At 36.5% G+C, this 8,711-nt stretch overlaps 1 protein-coding gene and 1 long non-coding RNA gene across 13 annotated transcripts in view; one reads left to right on the top strand and one right to left on the bottom strand.

The window, feature by feature from the left end:
* LOC124957763 overlaps positions 1-3,084 on the bottom strand; it is a 7,469-nt gene extending 4,385 nt beyond the window's left edge. Inside the window, exon 1 of one of the 2 annotated variants that reach the window (XR_007103727.1) lies at positions 1,374-3,084. This is a non-coding gene — a long non-coding RNA (uncharacterized LOC124957763). Of the gene's footprint in view, positions 30-1,373 lie in introns of those variants that run through there. The other variant, XR_007103728.1, reaches the window with a different exon arrangement.
* Positions 1-8,711, top strand: part of LOC124957755 (MAP7 domain-containing protein 2-like) — a 97,319-nt gene that overhangs the window by 44,038 nt on the left and 44,570 nt on the right. Inside the window, exon 1 of one of the 11 annotated variants that reach the window (XM_047515026.1) lies at positions 6,248-6,798. The exons of the other annotated variants lie outside the window; for them this stretch is intronic. The gene's annotated coding sequence lies outside the window, so the exon portion shown is untranslated. Of the gene's footprint in view, positions 1-6,247; positions 6,799-8,711 lie in introns of those variants that run through there. 11 annotated transcript variants of the gene reach the window in all.

The following is an 8,711-nucleotide window of genomic DNA, read 5'->3' as shown; positions in this document are numbered from 1 at the left end:
CTCTCTTTATTTCTCTCTCTCCCTCTCTCTCTCTCTCTCTCTCTCTCTCTCTCTCTCTCTCTCTCTCTCACACACTTCTTCGATTTATTTTGAAACTGAAACGTTCAAAATTTTACGACTGTTTTCCTCTTCGAGTTCGTTTAAAATCTCGAAGACATGCCTGAAATGATTTACCGTTTGTCGAGATATCATATATAGTTTAACGTCCTGTCTCGCGAAAATCGATGATGAACAAATCCGATCTCGAAAGATTTAAAATTCGCGAATATTTTAATGCTTATATTATGATTAATTTAACTTAAACAAACGTCACGATTCGAAATTGAATACATCAGACTCGTTAAGAGTTCTTAAAACGCAAATGATCCTGTATTTAAGAATTTGGTTTTTAGATACGATTACTTTGAAAGTTTGTGCCTCGTATAAATGAAAGGGAAAGTGAGGACTATTAAAAAAGATCCTCTTTTTTCTTTTCTCTCTTTTTTTCTCCTCTTTTTTTTTTCTTTTTTTCCTTTCATTTTTTTCCCCTTTTCTCTTTTTCATTTTTTCTTTTTTCTTTTTCTTTTTTTTTTTTTTTTCTTCTTTTTTACTTCTTTTCTTTTTTCTTTTTTTAGTAGGATCTTTCGAAGATGAGAGGAAATCGATCAAAAGCTATTTTTCTTTTTCGCTTCGACTTACGTTCATCGTCGTATTTTCTCTCTCTCTCTCTATCTCTCTATCTCTCTATCTCTTCCCCCGTTCTCCGTTTTATTCTACCCCCTCCTTTTCTTCTCCTTTCGAGTTCGTTGGCCGAAAGGAAAAATTTCTCTCGCGACTATGAATTTTTCCGGCAAGTCGGTCGAGTCCCGTCGCAGATTTTCTAGCCTCATCTTTTCGAGCGTGGAAAAAAAAATGTACGGGCGGAGGATGGTTCTGATATATCGGAATAAATCTCGCTAGGTTCTTTCATGAAAAATCCCTTTATCGGTGCCATGGCAGACGAACCGATTCACCTTCATTTCTCTCTCTTTCTCTCATTCTATGCTCTATATTACATATATATGAAATATATATATATATATATGTATATATGTATGTATGTATGTATATAATCTATGTATATATGTATGTATATAATCTATGTATATATGTATGTATATAATCTATGTATATATGTATGTATATAATCTATGTATATATGTATGTATGTATATATTTATGTATGTATTTATGTATGTATTTATGTATGTATTTATGTATGTATTTATGTATGTATTTATGTACGTATATACGTATATATGTATGTATGTATATATATACGTACGTATGTATGTACGTACGTATATATGTATCTATGTATGTATCTATGTATTTATGTATGTATGTATATGTACCTCTTATATACAATCACAGTCAGAGATGTGGCTGCCAGCAATTTTATCGGTATATTCTTGTTGCAATTCATGCAACGTTCGCGAATATTTCGGCGTTTAGGAGCCCCCGGGATACAAGCGAGACACCAAAATGCTAACCATCGATGTTTCGAGTCATTATACTCAGCTTGATCGTTGATAAGTAAACGCTTCTGATATCGTGACGGCGCATAGTGAATCGTGCTTTTTTATATCCAACTTTACTACTAGCTCTTTAGACACGTTCGATCGTTCTACTTTCTCTCTCTCTCTCTTTTTGTATCTGTCTTTCTTTCTTTCTTTCTTTCTTTCACTTTTTCTTTTTCTATCTTAGTTTTATTTTTCTCTCCAATTTCCTTTACTTTAGTTCGATAACGTAGATAATAATAATCCGGTATCTACCGTTTTCGAATTAACGTAGTACAAAGTAATAATCGGATCGTTTTTCGATTTGCAACATCTTTGAATGTATCACTATTCTTTTATCTATTTATTTGTCTTGAACATGAATCCGATATAATACCGAGCTTTTCCAATGAAATTTTATAGCACGTTAAATCTTTACAGTTCTCAGCTTTCTGAATCGGTCATTATCCAATACAAATCCAAAACGTTCGTCGATGCATCGTGCAATCGGCTTAAAAAAAAAAAAAAAAAAAAAGGAACTCGTTGTTTCGTCGAGAAAATCACCGGTCTTTATCCTCTGTGTCTTTTTCGTTCAGTTCGATTATTCTAAATTGTTTGTTATTTACGCAGAGAAAGAAAAAGAGAGAGAGAGAGAGAGAGAGAGAGAGAGAGAGAGAGAGAGAGAGAGAGAGAGAGAGAGAGAGAGAGAGAGAGAGAGTAACCATTTTTCCTACTTGAACGGCGATCTAGAACGCTCTTACGAAAGTATCTTCTCGATTCGGTCCGATTTCCTTTGGTCTTCATCTAGTTTCTTTCTTTCCTTTTTTTATTTTATTTTTTTCTATATATATATATATATATATATATATTATTATCAATGTCTCTTGTCTCGTCGAAGAGGCACGTAGTAGGAAGAAACGACATTTGGAAAAATCTCGTCTTTCTCAGTTGTATTATTTTGGCTTTTATCCAAGGATCTCGTTGTTGTGCCTATCGAATAATTTTTCTTAATCAAAGTGTACGTTCGTGGCTTGGAAGACAAATCGAATATCTAAAGGAAGTAATAGGTTGGTACAGTGAAAGAGATTAGGAAATATAATACGTGCGTAAGAAAACTCGGTAGGATGATTTGTTTGTTCTACCGTATATAACTTACTCTAGTCGACGGAGTCATATCGATCGTTAAATAAAAAGCATCGAGAAAGACGACAAATGGTCGTTCCACATACGTGCTTTTCCTTCATTCTACCTTCTTGTATGGCACGTACTCATCGCGAGACTACCTGTCACTTGCCTCGAAATTCCTACCAAGTCCTACCGTGATATCCTTCCAGTTAGTTTGGTATTATTCCATTCCCTTTGGATTTCTCGAAGATATGAAAGGAAATTCTGGACGTTAATGAAAATATTTCTTAGTATTAGGGTAAAAGCGTGCAAAACACGGTAACGAAATATTTATTTATATTATCATAACGAAATATTTATTTATATATATATATATGTGTGTGTGTGTGTGTGTGCATATTAAAAATTTGTATGTTTAATAGAAATTTTAATAGTAGAATGAATCAATTGTTTTTTAAATGACTTTTATAATATATATTTATTCATATTAAAATGAGATGTACTCGTACGAAACAAAAGAATTGTACGTTATTATTAATTGGAAGATAATGAAAAATAATATGATGACTAAAATGTTTTAAAATAAAGAAAAAAAAAAAAAAAAAAAAAAAAATTGTAAGGGAGAAATGAAATGTATATATCCCAATGAATCCCGAAGTATTATTATCTCTGAAAGGATGAGACACGGTTTCGTCGTTGTCGTAGATATTCACGTGCTTAATAACCGTAATTCAATCATTAACCAATTAATAAACGTAACTCATTAACTTTTCCTTGTACGTGCCGGCTGTTAAAGAGCAAGAATGTGGTGTTTCACGTTATATCGGGACGCGATAGAACGTACATAGGTATGTGACAAATATGCTTGTGACAAATATGAGATGTTACTTGTTCACAACGTATCACGTCGTGCGGAAACTCGATAAGACTCAGAATTAACAAGGAAACGCGAGGATTTCCCGAATGATCGCCTTTTGTACATGCGAGGATCATATCGAGCAGAATTCCGAACGTTACTGCAATTTAAAATCTTACATATTATCGTCTAATTATCATTTTAAGGTGAACTTATTCGCATGATATTTTTTATTATTATTATTATTATTATTATTATTATTATTATTATTATTATTCTTTCCCTTTTTCTTTTCTTTTTTTTTCTTTTTAATTTTTTTTTTTTTTCCTTTTATAACGAACGATCTACATCATTGATCTCATGATCGCCGTTAAAAGTTTTCCTTCGATGGTTACGTGTATGCTTTTAAAGGACGTTGCTTTATTTTTCTCCCACTTGATTCGCATCAAAGTCCCTTGGAATACTCTTGAGTTTGTCTTGAGAAATATATGTACGAGAAAACTAATTACTTCGCAAATAAGAATTCTCGTTTGGTCACGAGCGTAATTTTCTTGCTCGTGGATGCGAAAGACTTTCTCTCTCTCTCTCTCTCTCTCTCTCTCTCTCTCTCTCTCTCTCTCTCTCTCTTTCTCTCATTATTTCTAAAGAGAGAAAACGAGAAAAATTAAGGAAACATCTTAACAAATACCAACTGTCTTCTTCCTTCTATGTTGAAATAGGAAGGAAAGAGCTCGCATAGAATTCAGTTGCACGAGACCGACAGCTCGATCGGGCGTCCTTCGCAATGCTTGTCGTCTTTGACACGCGAATCTCAGGCACGCTTAGAATATGAGAGAGACGCGTCTGCGGACGCGAGATATGTATATACGTCCCTCATTAGGGAAATGTGGCTTGAAGCGTGGAGAAGAGAAGATCGTAGAGAGGGAAGGAAGAATCTAGCATTGCCTACAATAATTTCTTCCATTTGATATCGTTCATCGGTCCATTTTCCCTAGAAATTTTCCTCTAGAAAAGATGAAAACTTGCGGTTTATCTTTTCTGATTTAACTCCGTTAACGTCGTTTGTAATTTACGATACGTTCTTCCTATATACACGAGGAGGTGAATCATCATTTTATTATTATTTTTGTTTTTTTTGTTTTTTTTTGAATTATCGCTTAGTGCGAAATCTCTATTGATTCTTTCTCCCTCTATATATATATATATATTTATATAGAGGATGGTTGACCGAAATTTACAAACACTTTTTCTATTGATACCAACCATATTTACCTAACGTTATCAAATTTTGAAGAGCGATTGATTTACAGGAATGTACTACGATAGTAAATTGTATCTAAACGGCCATTTCGAAGGTTCATGAACCATCACAAATTTCAAACGATCAATTTCCGATTGTATCACCCTATAAAGTGTGAATCATATAATACGATCGATCGAGTAACTACTAGCTGCAAATTTACCATTTACTGTGTACTTTCGAATTTTCCTTTTTTCACGTAACTTATTAGAGAATTTATATATATATATATATATATATATATATATGTATGTATTTATTTATTTATTTATTTATTTATTTATTTATTTATTTATTTATTTATAGGTTCTTAATTAATCCAATTATATCTTTATCGTTTAAAGATAATCTCGTTTTTTTTCCCTCGAGTCACGATCAAAATATAACAGATTACGAAGCCTTATCACTTTTTCAGAGGTCGTTGGTAAACTGTTTGTCTATTTTTCCAAGACGAACGTGAAACTTTAAGACCGCTAGATGTTTTAAAAAGAAGAATTAAAAGAAAAGAGAGCGAGAGAAAGAGAAAGAGAGAGAGAGAGAGAGAGAGAGAGAGAGAGAGAGAGAAAGAGAGAGAGAGAGAGAGAACAAAAGAAAGGCACACCTGGTACCTTAAAAAGGAGCAGGTCAATCATCAGCAAGAAAAGCGACACGCGGTGCTGTCGTCCGTAAAAGTTTTACCTCTGTGGTAATCGGTTCACGCGGCTGCGCACGTTGACTGGAGTCTTCAAGGTTATCGTTCCACTAATACATAAGGTAAAGGGTAATCTAGAAAGGTGTGGAACGTTACTTACCGAATCAGACCGTACTATTTTCCTTCTTCTCTATGCTTTATTCCAAAAGTATCAAAAATGAAATTCTTTCTTCTCTTTGTTATCTATTGGAAACGTTCGAATTTTGGGAATAATAATAATAATAATAATAATAATAATAATAATAATAATAATAATAATAATAATAATAATAATAATGATAATAATAATAATAAAAAGAGAAAAGAGAAAAGATAAAAGATAAAAAATAAAAAATAAAAAATAAAACGACAACCTTGAGAGGAAGGTCACGCGTTGGAGAGAGTCAATACGAAGTTTATCTCGTGAAAAGAAGGAGGACGATACGGTGAAATGGAAAAGAAAGATGGCCGAAAAATTCATCCCAAAAAGAGAGGAAGGAAGTAAAGAAGAGAAGGAAAAAGAAGAAGATAGAAGATAGCAGATAATCGAAAAGGAAAAAAAATCGGTAGAAGTGAGAAATGAGAGAGCGATGTCGTTAGGCACAGGACAAAGATTGCCGTCGGTCAGTCCTCGATGATTTCTGTACGGACTATGGGTGGTAGCGAGAGAAGAGAAGAAAAGAGAAGGGAAGAGGAGGAAGAGTAGTAGGATGATGAAGAGAGGTAGGGAGGAGTAGGAAAAAGATAGGAAGGGGTTGTAGTCTCGGTGGCGCGGAGTTGTGGCTGATCGATGCGACGGCAGTGCCGCCAGGTGGCGGAGATGTAGAGGCGGATGCAAAAGGGGTAACAGGGGGTTGGAAAAGGATGGCAGTGGCCCTGCACTCTCTCCTCCTCTTAACACTCCTCCTCAACTAGTTCTCCTAGTGTACCCCACCACTGGCAATAGCACCACCACCACCACCACCACCATCGCTACCACCACCACCACCATCGCTACCACCACCACCACCATCACCACCAACACCACATCGCTATCAGCATCAGCTCCGTTATACTACGTGTACGCACGTACTAACCGAACGGCGCACGTTGGAGCGAAGCGGCGCAGATTTCGAGAGGACGACGCGAGTCGACGACGTCGACGTCGACGGACGACTACGACGACTACGACTACGACGACGACTACGACGACGACGACTACGACGACGACGACGACTACGACGACGACGACGACGACGACGACGACGACGACGACGACGACGACGGCGAGAACGGACTTTCTCTCTTTTCTCTCCTCTCAGTTCTCGCCTGGATACCGTCCGGTTGAGAGGTAGGCCGGCCTCCGGAGTACAGAGACGCTCGTGCGCAACACGCAAACTCTCTTATACGGCATACACACCTTCACATACGCGCTCTCTCACTCACATTCACACTTAGACATATACATATACGTAAAAACACGAACACAGGATCGGCGAGCGTCGATCCTCCTTTTACTCGCGGCGATGGCCGAACTTTCGCGACAGTCACGCGTTATGTCCGATCGTGCGATCATTTTCCTCCTCGATAAGGTATCATCGTGACGATTGCTCCTCTTATCGAGAGAGGAAAGACGACACTGTCCGGTGATTCCCTTTGACGAAGTGCCGGAGTAAAAGTGACCGTTCTCTTCTCTTCTCTTCTCTTCTCTATTTTTTAGAGTAATTTTTATTGCGCGTGTGTCTCTCACTCTCTCCTTTTCTCTCTGTCTCTCTCTCTCTCTCTCTACCTCTATCTCTGTCTCTCTTTTCTCACCTCTTTCATTCTCGGATCGTCTTTCAGTCACGTGGATCTTACTCAGGAATCCTTAGTTTCGAGAAGTATCTCAAAACGGCTCGATTACCTCGCAATTTTTTTTCTCTTTTTTTTTTTTTTTTTTTCATCATCATATAAAATCATCATTAAAGAAAAAGATCGTTTGATTCGATAAGATCTTATGGTACTCGTTAATAGGGGTGATTAATCGAATCTCTTTGATGAGTTCGAAGTAAGTTCAGTCATTGGGGTATTCTCGTCTTCTCCCTCGTTAACTTTCTCTCAGTCACCGTAATACGGATAGACCGGAGACATATCATATAATTTATCTTTCAAAAGGAATTTCGTTGAATAACGGGAAGATAAAGCAATGACATTCCAACGTGAACATAGAATAGCATCTCCACCGTGTCTCGTGAAATAATAAGCCGCAGTAAATTAGCTCGAGCTTGGTGGTGACTTTACTTCGTAGAGCACGCAACTGCACTTAGTTCTTCCTTGGCTGTGCCAACTCTTTCTTTCTTTCTTTCCTCCCCAAACCCCTCCTCTCTCTTTCTCTCTATCTATCTATCTATCTATCTATCTGTCTTTGTCTATTTCTCTTTCTTGTTTTATCTATTTAGGTTATTCGCGCCAAGTCTACGATCAATCTAAGGAACGAAACGAGAAACGTATACTCTTAAAGTTATAAAAGATGTTCCATGTTCTCGGCTCAGAGATTTAATCCTTTTGCGAGAACGTCGGGCGGGTGGTCGGGGGAGGGAGGGAGGGTAGAGGGAGATGCACACGCGTTCACTTTAGACATTCGCCGTTTCTCTACATCGGGATTAGTGTACTTACCTACCGCCTCGTGGCTTATTCTCAAAAGTGTATAGTAGTGTCTTTGATCATCTAACCGAATATAAGTTAGCGTATATAATACATGATGCAGGATAAAGAATATTAACGTTTATACGAATAGATCGATGAATTTAAAAACAAATAAATGATATTCATAAAAAACAAAAAGAAAAAAAAAAGTCAATTTGAAATAAAATCGTGGAAATGAATCGAATTTGTGGAAATTAAAAGCCGGTCGTTCTATTATGATCTTAAAAATTGGATTTCTTCTTATATGTACGGATAAATGCCATCGAGTTATCTCGACGGAGATAATTAGTTTCTGGTTTTTTCTTTTCTTTTTTTTTTTTTTTCCTTCTTTTTCTTTTCCTTCGACTCCTAAGGATCTAGCAATTTTCTTATCCCTTCCGCTTCCGTAGGCATCGTGTAATCGCCCGAGGGACTGTCCTCGACCAATGTGCCAAAAATAGACATACTACGATTGGCATACAGGTGCTCCTAAAATCTCTCTTTGTCTATCTCTATCTCTATCTCTATCTCTCTCTATCTCCCTCACGGTTCTTTAGTATCGAAATATAAAGTTTATAATTACATCGATAAACCTCAATT

This window comes from Vespa velutina, chromosome 2 (assembly GCF_912470025.1).
Source record: "Vespa velutina chromosome 2, iVesVel2.1, whole genome shotgun sequence".
Classification (NCBI taxonomy): Eukaryota; Metazoa; Arthropoda; class Insecta; order Hymenoptera; family Vespidae; genus Vespa; species Vespa velutina.
The sequence above is the reverse complement of the archived record's forward strand: the minus strand, read 5'-3'. Positions and strand labels throughout refer to the sequence as shown.